Source organism: Bidens hawaiensis, unplaced genomic scaffold (genome assembly GCF_021521415.1).
Source record: "Bidens hawaiensis isolate Kalapana, Puna unplaced genomic scaffold, B.hawaiensis_p1.1 tig00046946_1, whole genome shotgun sequence".
NCBI classification, from domain to species: domain Eukaryota; kingdom Viridiplantae; phylum Streptophyta; class Magnoliopsida; order Asterales; family Asteraceae; genus Bidens; species Bidens hawaiensis.
This window is the reverse complement of record NW_027506019.1, coordinates 100,599-111,903: the sequence shown is the minus strand read 5'-3', so window position 1 is coordinate 111,903 and position 11,305 is coordinate 100,599.

The window sequence follows — 11,305 nt, the reverse complement described above, 5'->3', positions numbered from 1 at the left end:
TTCTCGGATGTTACGGTAAGACCAGTGATCAAGAGGTCCCACAGATGGTGCCAATGTTGGATCCTATTCCGGCTAACCGGGGAAGGCTCCTAACTTATTACGAGAATGGGATCAAGTGTGTGAAAGTAAAAGTGAAAGTGTATAGTGTTTATTATCTTCCTTTTTGTGTATGAATCATACAAGCATTCCTTATCCTTATTTATAGGACAAGTCAGATGTACATAAAATCCTACGGTTTATGACTTCCGGCTAGGCCTTCCGGTCTGATCTTCTTTCCTCCGTGCATTGATTTCTTTGCAGATCTTTACCTTTTGGTCGCTGTCCCCTATCCTGGGTCATACGCTCCTCGGGCCACCCACCGGATCGGACATGTTGCATGAGTTTCCCTCGCAATCTACTTTCCCTCCACTCCGCCTTCTAGAACTTCTCATGCCATTGGGCATTCCTGAGTTAGGCCTTACTTAGGTTATTGGGCTTGAGGCATGCTCATGAGCCCGTCTCATGGGTAGGCTCTTCAGAACTGTATGGCAATTTGAATAATGTATTGCCTAAATTACTAATATCAACTTGTTCGATTCAATCGTAAATTAGTCTTCTTCATGTTTAAGACCCTATAGTTTTTACATGTTTTCAGACGGAACGATATCGATCTGCATCACACAAATATGTTTAGTTGACGATATGCTTGTTTTTGACAATTTAACGATCTCCATTTTTCTACCGAAATGCTTTTACATCTTGTGTGCTCGTAGCTAATTGTTATTTTGATTGTTGCATTTAGGTGAAGTAAAAGAATGTCGCACAAGAAGAAAAATGATGGTTCACTTGGATTTATTTTCTAGGAAGTGTGCTGCTCTCCAAAGAGGAAAATGGATACATTATAATTTTCGTTTATTTATTGATATTTGGTATTATTATTATTTTTTTTTTTGGTTTTGTCAAGTTTTATGTGACCACTTAAATGAATATATTAACAAATATGACAAACGGTCTAAAACAAACGTAAACTAACGAACATAAATGAAAGTAAACAAATGAACATAAATTAACAAATGTTCATTTGTTTATTGAATAAGTAAACTTCTTATTTGGTTTGTTTACATGCCTATTTAAAACACGTCAAACGGGTAAAATATATAGAATTAGCTTAGAAAAGAAATGAGTTAAATGGGTCAAATAAGTTATATTGAAACTTAAAAGTAGCTTGAAGTGTACTTCTAATGTGTAAAATCTTCTTCATGTCATTAAATTCAAAACATCAATTGTTATACAAATAATATAATTTGTATTTTTGGCACACTAAGGGTATATTGGTTGGAGGTAATGAAACGAAGGGGGAATGAAATGGAAGAAGAAATGGAATGGATGAGGGAATGAAATAGATAATTACTATTCCTTTATCTTGTTTGGTTAACCTATATGAATGAAATAATTATTACTTTATGTTGTTTGGCATCAAAAAAATTATAGGCATGAAATAGAAATAATAGAAACACTCCTATTTCAAAATAAATTTATTTTACCAAAAAAAAAACGACATTGGCGACGGTGGTGGTATATTCAGTGATGAAGTGGTGGCAGTGGTGACGATGGTGGTGGTGGTGGTGGGGTGGCAGTGGTAGCATTGGTAGTGATGACGATGGTAGGGTGACAGCAATAGTGGTAGCATTGGCAAATATTTTTTCCCGTAACCCCATTCTGGTAAAAAACTCCATATGATCAAACTTTTGTTATCTTGTAATGACATTACTTTAAATTTTGGAAACAACACCGTAGAAAGTTAATAACAGTATTGTTATTTTCTTAAAACCAGCACAGGGAAAAAGTAAATAATGCCATTCTTTGTAACCATATAAAAGCACAATAATATCACTTTTGCTTTTAAAAAACAACTAAAAATTAATTAATAGAACTGTTGCTTTGTTATGAAAAATTTAACAGTGATCGATAGACACTAATATTTTATAATAGAACTATTTGTTATTTCGAAGTTAGACAAGTGCTAATCCGATACACGTAAAAAAAATATTCTTAAATTGTGGTCATGTATAATTTTAGTTACGGGCGTCATCTGTTGGAAAATTTTTGTGAAAAAAAAATATATGTTTAAACTTTGAATTAGTTTATTCAAGGCTGTTTGTCAATTAGTCAAAGCCATTAAAATGTCCTTTAATTTGGTCAAAAAATTAAAGTTTTGGTCAATGATTTCGTTAATTTGGTCAAAAAATTAAAGTTTTGGTTAATGATCGTTGAATGGTTTCAACTTTCTACTAGTATAAATACCAAGTGAGCTCCTTGGTTGTAGACACACAAAAAACACAAAATTAACACACTATCTCTTGTGTTTTCTCCAACTTTCTCCTTAAAAATTCCAACATTCTTGATCATCTTCATCATTTTCTTTAAGGTACTATTCGGGTGCTAGAGCCCTCCTCGGCAATACATATTGCTTAGGCCGTTGTACCCTGGGAAACAAAACGGGGAGAGACCCGGAATTTATTTTAAGGGCCCCTAGTATAACACGATCCTCGGCCACAAAGACTACGACACTATTCTTCTTCTACACCTTTCTTGCAATATTTTATTTCAATTGTTTTGTAATTTTGATTTTTTTCCGGTGTAATTCGTATTGTAATTTACTTGCTTTCCAAGATAGGTTTGATTCCTTGTATTGTAATCATTTTATTAAAAGTGTTTTATTTTTATACGCGAACGGTTTCCTACAATCTTATAACAATTTTTTTAAAAATCACCATTCGTGTACTCAAAACATTCTCGTGCGACTCAAACTAGTTTTGTTTCACGCGATTGTGTTTTTAAAAAACATTTTTTTCCCGTTTCTATTCAAAGGAGCGACTTTGTAGAAACGGAAACCGGTTACAATTCAGATTTTTTAACGCTAAACTCTTGGAAAAACCCATTGTTTGGTCCCTTCAAAGTTGGACTTAGAACACCTTCGGTGGGTTAATTCTAAAGTTCGAAATAAAAAGTTTTGCGTAACTTTAATTTAGTGGGAGCGACCACTATTAATATTTCCGAAAAACTAACTTAGCATAGTTTATTTTTCAGAAAAAATGGCATCACCGTCATCGAGCAAGGTTACCGGTACGCCTTTGTCCGTTATGGTAGGAGCAACTACTATGGCTAATCACGCTGAAAAACCCGAGAAGTTCTAGGGTTTGCACTTTAAACGGTGGCAACAAAAGATGTTATTCTATTTGACCACCTTGAACCTTGCGAGGTTCTTGACAGAATCCGCTCCCCTAGCCACTAACGCGGGGGGGGGGGGGGGATACCGGCGCTCAAACTTTGAGTGCGGTAGATGCGTGGAAGCATTCGGAATTCTTATGTCGAAACTATGTGTTAAACGATTTAGTTGACGCGTTGTATAACGTGTACTCTTCAATAAAGTCTGCCAAAGATCGAATTATGGGAGTCTTTAGACAAAAAGTACAAAACGGAGGATGCGGGAACAAAGAAATTTGTTGTCGCCCGTTTCTTGGACTATAAAATGGTTGACTCTACGACTGTAATTAGTCAAGTCCAAGAGTTGCAAGTTATACTTCACAACATCTTTGCTGAGGGAATGACACTTAGTGAGACATTTCAAGTGGCAGCGATGATTGAAAAATTGCCTTCGAGTTGGGTTAAGTTTAAGAATTATCTTAAACACAAGCGAAAGGAGATGACCATTGATGATCTTATTGTTCGACTTTGGATAGAAGAAGACAATAAGAGAGCTCAAAAAGGTAGCCTAGTGGATGTTTCCGCCAAAGGCTAACTTAGTCGAGTACGGTCAATCCTCCAAAGGAGGCAACAAGGGCAAAGGCAAAGGTAACAAAGGGAAAGCGAAAGTGGACCTTGGCGTGAAGAAAGGGGCTGTGAAAAAGAAGCCTCCACCTTTCCAAGGACCATGTTACAACTGTAACGAGATGGGGAACCGGGTGAACCAGTGCAAGAAATCGAAGCGCGAGCGCGCGCATTTGGTGGACGAGGATGGCACTCCTCTCATGGCGATGATTACCAAGGAAGCGACTTTCATCGAGGAAGTCAACGTTGTGGGAGACGCTCCCAAAGGGTGGTACCTTGACATCGGCGCAACCCGCCATGTTTGCGGCGACAAACAACTCTTTAAGAATTTCAAAGAGGCGGCGAGTGACCAGAAGCTTTATATGGGGAATAAAGCGACTGCGGACATCATGGGGGAAGGCGATGTGGTCTTGAAGTGGACTTCTGGCAAGGAGCTCACGTTGACCAAAGTTCTCTATGTTCCCGAGATTTGCAAGAATCTTGTCTCGGGATGGATGCTCAACAAGCACAGATTTCGCTTGGTGATTGAATCGGATAAATTTATTTTATCGAAAAATGGAATGTTTGTCGACAAGGGTTATGCCGACAATGCTATGTTCAAATTGAATGTAATTATTGTCAAAAATTCTATGAATAAAATTGCAACTTCTATTTACATGATTGAGTCGTCAAATTCTAATTCTTGTTTTTGGCATGGTAGACTAGGACATGTAAATTTTAATTCAATTCGACGTTTAATTAAATTAAATAGCATTCCATGTTTTAAAATCAATTCAAAATAAAAATGCGAAACATGTGTTGAATCCAAACTAACGAGAAAGCCTTTCAAATCGGTTCAACGAATAACCGAACCCCATGATTTAATCCAAACCGATGTGTGCGATTTAAAAGCCACTCCCACAAGAGGTGGAAATAAGTATTTCATCACGTTCATTGATGATAGTACTCGGTATTGCTATGTATACTTTCTTAAAAGTAAGGATGAAGCAATAGACAAGTTTATCTTGTATAAAGATGAGGTTGAAAATCAATAAAAACGGAGAATAAAAACTTTGCGAAGTGATAGGGGTGGTGAATATGTTTCACCATTTGCGGAAATATGTGCAAAAAGTGGCATAATACATGAGTGTACCTCACCTTATTCTCCACAATCAAATGGCATTGCGGAACGAAAGAACCGTACATTAAAAGAGATGATGAATGCCATATTGATTAGCTCGGGCGTGAGCTATGACTTGTGGGGGGAGGCTATTCTCTCGGCCAATTATATCTTGAATAAGATACCCCGCAAGAAAACGGACGTGACTCCGTATGAGTTATGGAAGGGTAAAAAACCTTCATACAAATACATTCGAGTGTGGGGGTGCCTTGCAAAGGTGACGGTTCCGCCACCAAAGGCACTAACGATAGGACCTAAAACTGTGGATTGTATATTCATTGGATATGCACACCATAGTAATGTGCATAGGTTTCTTGTACATGAGTCCAAGAATCCCAATGTATATGAAGGCACTATTGTTGAGTGGAGGACCAACGATTTTTTCAAAATGTGTTTCCCTGTTTATGGAAAACACATGCGAGTTCATCAAGAGCGGTTGATGAAGCAAGTACATCAAGAGCGATTGATGATACTGTTCATGATGAGAGACATGAACGACCCAAAATTGAGGAAGGTGAGCTTAAATGAAGCAAAAGACCAAGGATTGAAAAATCCTTCGGTCCTGATTTCGTGAGCTACATGGTTGAGGGTGAGCCCAATACCTACCGCGAGGCGGTTACCTCCACGAAATCACCTCAATGGAAAGAAGCAATTAAGAACGAGATAGATTCTATATTGCAAAATCATACTTGGGAGTTGGTAGATCTTCCGCCGGGTTGTAAACCCCTTGGATATCGTTGGATATTCAAAAGGAAGATGAAAGCCTATGGAAGTATTGATAAATACAAGGCAAGGTTAGTGATCAAAGGGTATAGACAAAAAGAAGGTCTAGACTATTTTGATACTTACTCGCCGGTCACGTGAATAACCTCAATAAGGTTGGTTCTTGCAATCGCGGCCTTAAGAAATTTGGAAATTCACCAAATGGATGTAAAAACCGCATTTCTAAATGGCGATTTAGATGAAGAGATTTACATGGAGCAACCCGAGGGTTTCTCCGCCCCAGGGAAAGAGGGCAAAGTATGTAAACTAGTCAAATCATTGTATGGTTTGAAGCAAGCTCCAAAACAATGGCACTTAAAGTTTGATCATGTCATGCTTGACAATGGTTTCAAAATAAACGTGTGTGACAAATGTGTCTATGTGAAGGACACGCCAGGAGGTTATGTGATTTTATGTCTTTATGTAGATGATATGCTTATCATTGGGAGTAATGATACTATGATTAAATATACAAAAGATATGTAGAAAGCGAGGTTTGTCATGAAAGACTTGGGTCTCGCGGACGTGATTCTTGGGGTTCAAATTACTAGAACCCAAAATGGTCTTATCTTGAGTCAATCTCACTATGTGGATAAAATTCTTTAGAAATTTAATAAGGATGACACGCGTGTCGCGTCAACTCCAATTGATATGACCCACCATCTATCTAAAATTAAAGGCGAGGGTGTTGCTCAGTTAAAGTAATAAAGAATTATTGGTAGTCTAATGTATCTTATGACATGTACTCGACCCGATCTAGCTTATGCCGTGAGTAGGCTAAGTAGATATACTAGTAATCCGAGCGTGGAACATTGGAAAAGTATAACACGGGTTCTAAGGTACTTAAGATATACAAGAGACTATAGACTCCATTATAATCGAGATCCAGCTGTGATCGAAGGATACAGTGATGCAAATTGGATTTTGGATATAAAAGATTCTAAATCAACAAGTGGATATGTATTCACACTTGGTGGTGCAGCTATTGCTTGGAAGTCTTCTAAGCAAACGGTTATAGCTAGATCCACGATGGAATCGGAGTTTATCGCCTTGGATAAATGTGGTGAAAAGGCGAAATGGCTACGTCAATTTATGGAAGATATTCCAATATGGCAAAGCCTTTGTCGGCTATTTGCATACATTGTGATAGTCAATTAGCGATTGGTAGAGCCCATAGCGTGATGTACAACGGAAAATCAAGGCATATTCGACGTAGACATAACATGGTACGACAACTACTCACAACGGGTGTTATCACGATTGACTATGTGAAGTCAAAAGATAACATTGCAGACCCGTTAACAAAAGGCCTAAGCAAAGAGTTAGTTAACAAGTTGTCAAAAGGAATGGGACTAAAGCTCATGGGAAAAGAGGACATGAGGGAAACCTAACCTAGTTGACTGGAGATCCCAAGATCTAGGTTCAATAGGACAACTTAATCATGAAACCAAGGGTGGTCACTGTGGGGGAGTACCCCAAACCAAACTAAAGGGCATTGCGTGCGCGCACGTCCTAGTCCATTCCAATCAATGATACATGTTGTAAGGATAAGCATAATAAAGGTTAATGATTTGTGGAAATCAACAAACCTATTGCTTTTAATTATTCAAGCGAGAATCACCTATGTGAGAGAGAACTAGGGTCGGTTCCACATAATGCAAAAAAAAAAAACTAAACAAAAAACAACTAGTTATAATTTCAAATACATCAGATGTCTTGAAATCTATTCTAGAGACTTGAATTACAAAGTTTGGTCCGTTTCAAATAATTTTATAACAATAAACAAAAAAAGTAGTTTTTTGAAAATTCACTTTCAACACGTATTAGCTTTAACCCGAATACAAGTTGTCCCAAAATCTGCAGTTTGACTTATTTATATGTTTAAACTTTGAATTATTTTATTCACGGTTGTTTGTCAATTAGTCAAAGCCATTAAAATGTCCTTTAATTTGGTCAAAAAATTAAAGTTTTGGTTAATGGTTCCTTTAATTTGGTCAAAAAATTAAAGTTTTGGTTAATGGTTCCTTTAATTTGGTCTTGGTTAATGATGGTTGAATGGTTTCAACTTTCTACTAGTATAAATACCAAGGGAGCTCCTTGGTTGTAGACACACAAAAAACACAAAATTAAGACATTGTCTCTTGTGTTTTCTCCAACTTTCTCCTTAAAAATTCCAACATTCTTGATCGTCTTCATCATTTTCTTTAAGGTACTATTCGGGTGCTAGAGCCCTCCCCGACAGTACATATTGCTAGGCCGTTGTACCTTGGGAAACAAAACGGGGAGAAACCCAGAATTTGTTTTAAGGGCCCGTGTATAACACGATCCTCGGCCACAAAGACTACGACACTATTCTTCTTCTACACCTTTCTTGCATTATTTTATTTCAGTTGTGTTGTAATTTTGATTTTTTTTCGGTGTAATTCGTATTGTAATTTACTTGTTTTCCTAGATAGGTTTGATTCCTTGTATTGTAATCATTTTATTAAAAGTGTTTTATTTTTATACGCGAACGGTTTCCTACATCATCTTGGTGTTCAATACCATCACCATAATTTTCTTTACCGGTTACATCTCCGTATACAGTAACAACACCATAATCTTTGCTATCAACACCATCTTTGTTTATAATTTAATGATACTAGTACTAGTAGTAGCACACGTGATATCATTACAACACAATACGTTTACAATACCAACACCATTATTTCATTACCAACACCATCTTTGTGGTAGTAGCACATGTGACACCATTACAACATAAAGCGTTTACAATAATAACACTATAATTTTCATTACCAACATGATGTTCGTTATAAGAAGCGCATGTGATATCATTACAACATAAAACGTTTACAATACGAACACCATATATTTTCATTACCAACACCACCTTCGTATTCTTATGATGACACAAAAAATCCTAAAAACTAAAAAAAATGATAAACACCTCCAGATCGTGGTTTGCTAAATCAATGGGATAAAAACAAAAATTAAATAAACTAGTATGAGTTTCCACGCATTGCGGCGGGGACACAATAGAGATTGTGTCAGTATAAGTTTGGTTGTGGCGGTGAGACGTAACGGGAATTCGATGTCATCGGTACCCATCATGATTACACCGTAGTCCACATAGTATATGTTAATGCAAGAGATTTAGTGGATGTTGAGTAAAAAGAAATGTAATGGAATAAAGGGAGTGAGAAGTTTAAGGTTAACATAATGTAATTTGCAATGCGGTACTCCTTTATGTTAACTTTTCAATCATCTTGTGATATTTGTATAGCAATTTTGTTAGTTTTCTTATTAGTTCATTAGTTTTACTAATTTATTTTTATTTAAGTTCTAGAGTTAGTAGCATTAATCTGGTCTATTTATGTGATAAGCTCTACATATATAAGTTTATAATAATAATAATAATACTTTAAATAGTTATATTAATAATTCTAATGGTTATGACGATGTATATATATAGATAAATTACAAAAATGATACAATAATTTAGTTGGCTTTTGGTCTTGTTTTACTTTTAAGTTTTTTTTTAAGTAAATAACAGTCATATTTAGGCTGTTGGTTTTCTTCAACTTTTTAAGAACAACCTCCATTGTCACTGTGATGGCACCGCAAACATTTGCAAACTTTAGCGCATCCCTCAGCTTCTTTTCATTAAAAAAAAATATTGGGAAGACTGTGTCAAAATAAGCTTCGACTTAAATGGGTAGGTCAAGACTCAAGTAAGGATGACCCCACAAACACTTATTGCCCATTCATTACAATTATAAAAAAAAAAATCAAACAAAAAAATACCATGTCTTTTAACTTGCCTTAAAGAGTTGAGGTTTTGAAGCCAAACTATTTAGTAGCCCACCAACAGAATTATCCCCGCGCTAGTCGTATATATCAACATACTTGACCTTAATACAATCAAAATAATAAAAATACAAAAGAAGTTAAGCAATTTATAAGTCACTTAAACCTACTTCCTTCTTTTTTTGTGACGATTGACTTTTCAGATACATTTTGACTCTTGGTTTAATGTCCAAACTATGATCAATTATAAACTTGAAACACATTAGTTAAAAATTTATGGTATTGTTATAAAAGGTTGGAAAATAGACTATGATTTGTATATTTAGATATCTTGCAATATAGTATGAAATTAAAACTAAAAATACCCAGTAACAGAGTTTAATTTGACTCATTACTGAAACTTAAAACTAACCCTGTTTATGGGTTAAATTTAAGCAGGTAATAATATAATTTAATTTGACCCCTTACTGGAAAAAAAAATGACAATTCCGAGTTAAGCTTGAACGTTAATGAAACTTAAAATTGATCCTGTTTATGCTCAATCATGTAGCTAATCGTCTAAAATAAAGTAAAAACAATTGCATAACAAAAACAAATGGCTAGTACCACAGTGTACTTGTTTTGAGTAAACAAACCAAGAGAAAGAATATACACGATCAAAGAATGTGATTCCACATAATGCAAAAAAAAAACTAAACAAAAAACTAGTTATAATTTCAAATACATCAGATGTCTTGAAATCTATTCTAGAGACTTGAATTACCAAGTTTGGTCCGTTTCAAATAATTTTATAACAATAAACAAAAAAAGTAGTTTTTTGAAAATTCACTTTCAACACGTATTAGCTTTAACCTGAATACAAGTTGTCCCAAAATCTGCAGTTTGACTTATTTAGTCAAACTACAAAATAAATAATAAACTAAATGAAATTCTTAACCTTTGGGTGTTGTGAAAAAAGATTGGGTAAGATCATATTGTTCATAGTACGTAAGTGGTCAACTAACCCATGAATAATCAATTTTGTAAGTGCATTTGATAAACAAAGATTCTTTTATTCATAACAGATAAATTTTAGTTAATAGTCAACCACGAGAAGCTTGGGTTCACCTCTAGCTCCAAAAAACACAACTTCTATTATAGTAATTAAAGCAAAGATAAGTATAGAAGACATGATATATATATATATATATATATATATATATATATATATATATATATATTAGAGCCTTAGAAGTAGCCATTTCGACTAATTTATTGGGTGATCAGTGGCGTTTTATCTCTAACAGGCCAAAACTAAAGGAAACATGTCAAATGGGTTAAATAACTTAAAATGCTGCAATTTGCGTCAATGCTACATGATTTAGTAGTTATCAAGTTAATGGTTCCATTATGTATGTATACGATTGTAAACAGTCGAAAATCTATTCGGTCAGTAGCGGTTTGGTTCATAATAGTACCGACCGTTGCTATAGCAAGATCTATATTCTGCATAGGTTACAATACAAAAACTAAAATATACATATAACGCTAGTCAAAGTAATAATTCAACAATTTCAAAGCACTGACATCTAGATTGGTAGAGTCGTAAAGGTGAACCTTTGCCACGACATGAATTGTTTTAAAAAATTCACCATCATTATGCATGCGATATTTTCTTAGTCAAAGCCATCAAGTCGACATCGTTACCATATGCGATATTTGTAAAAGTATACTAAGCATTTGAACGAACAATTTTGAATGAACCATATTGAACATAAAATAAAA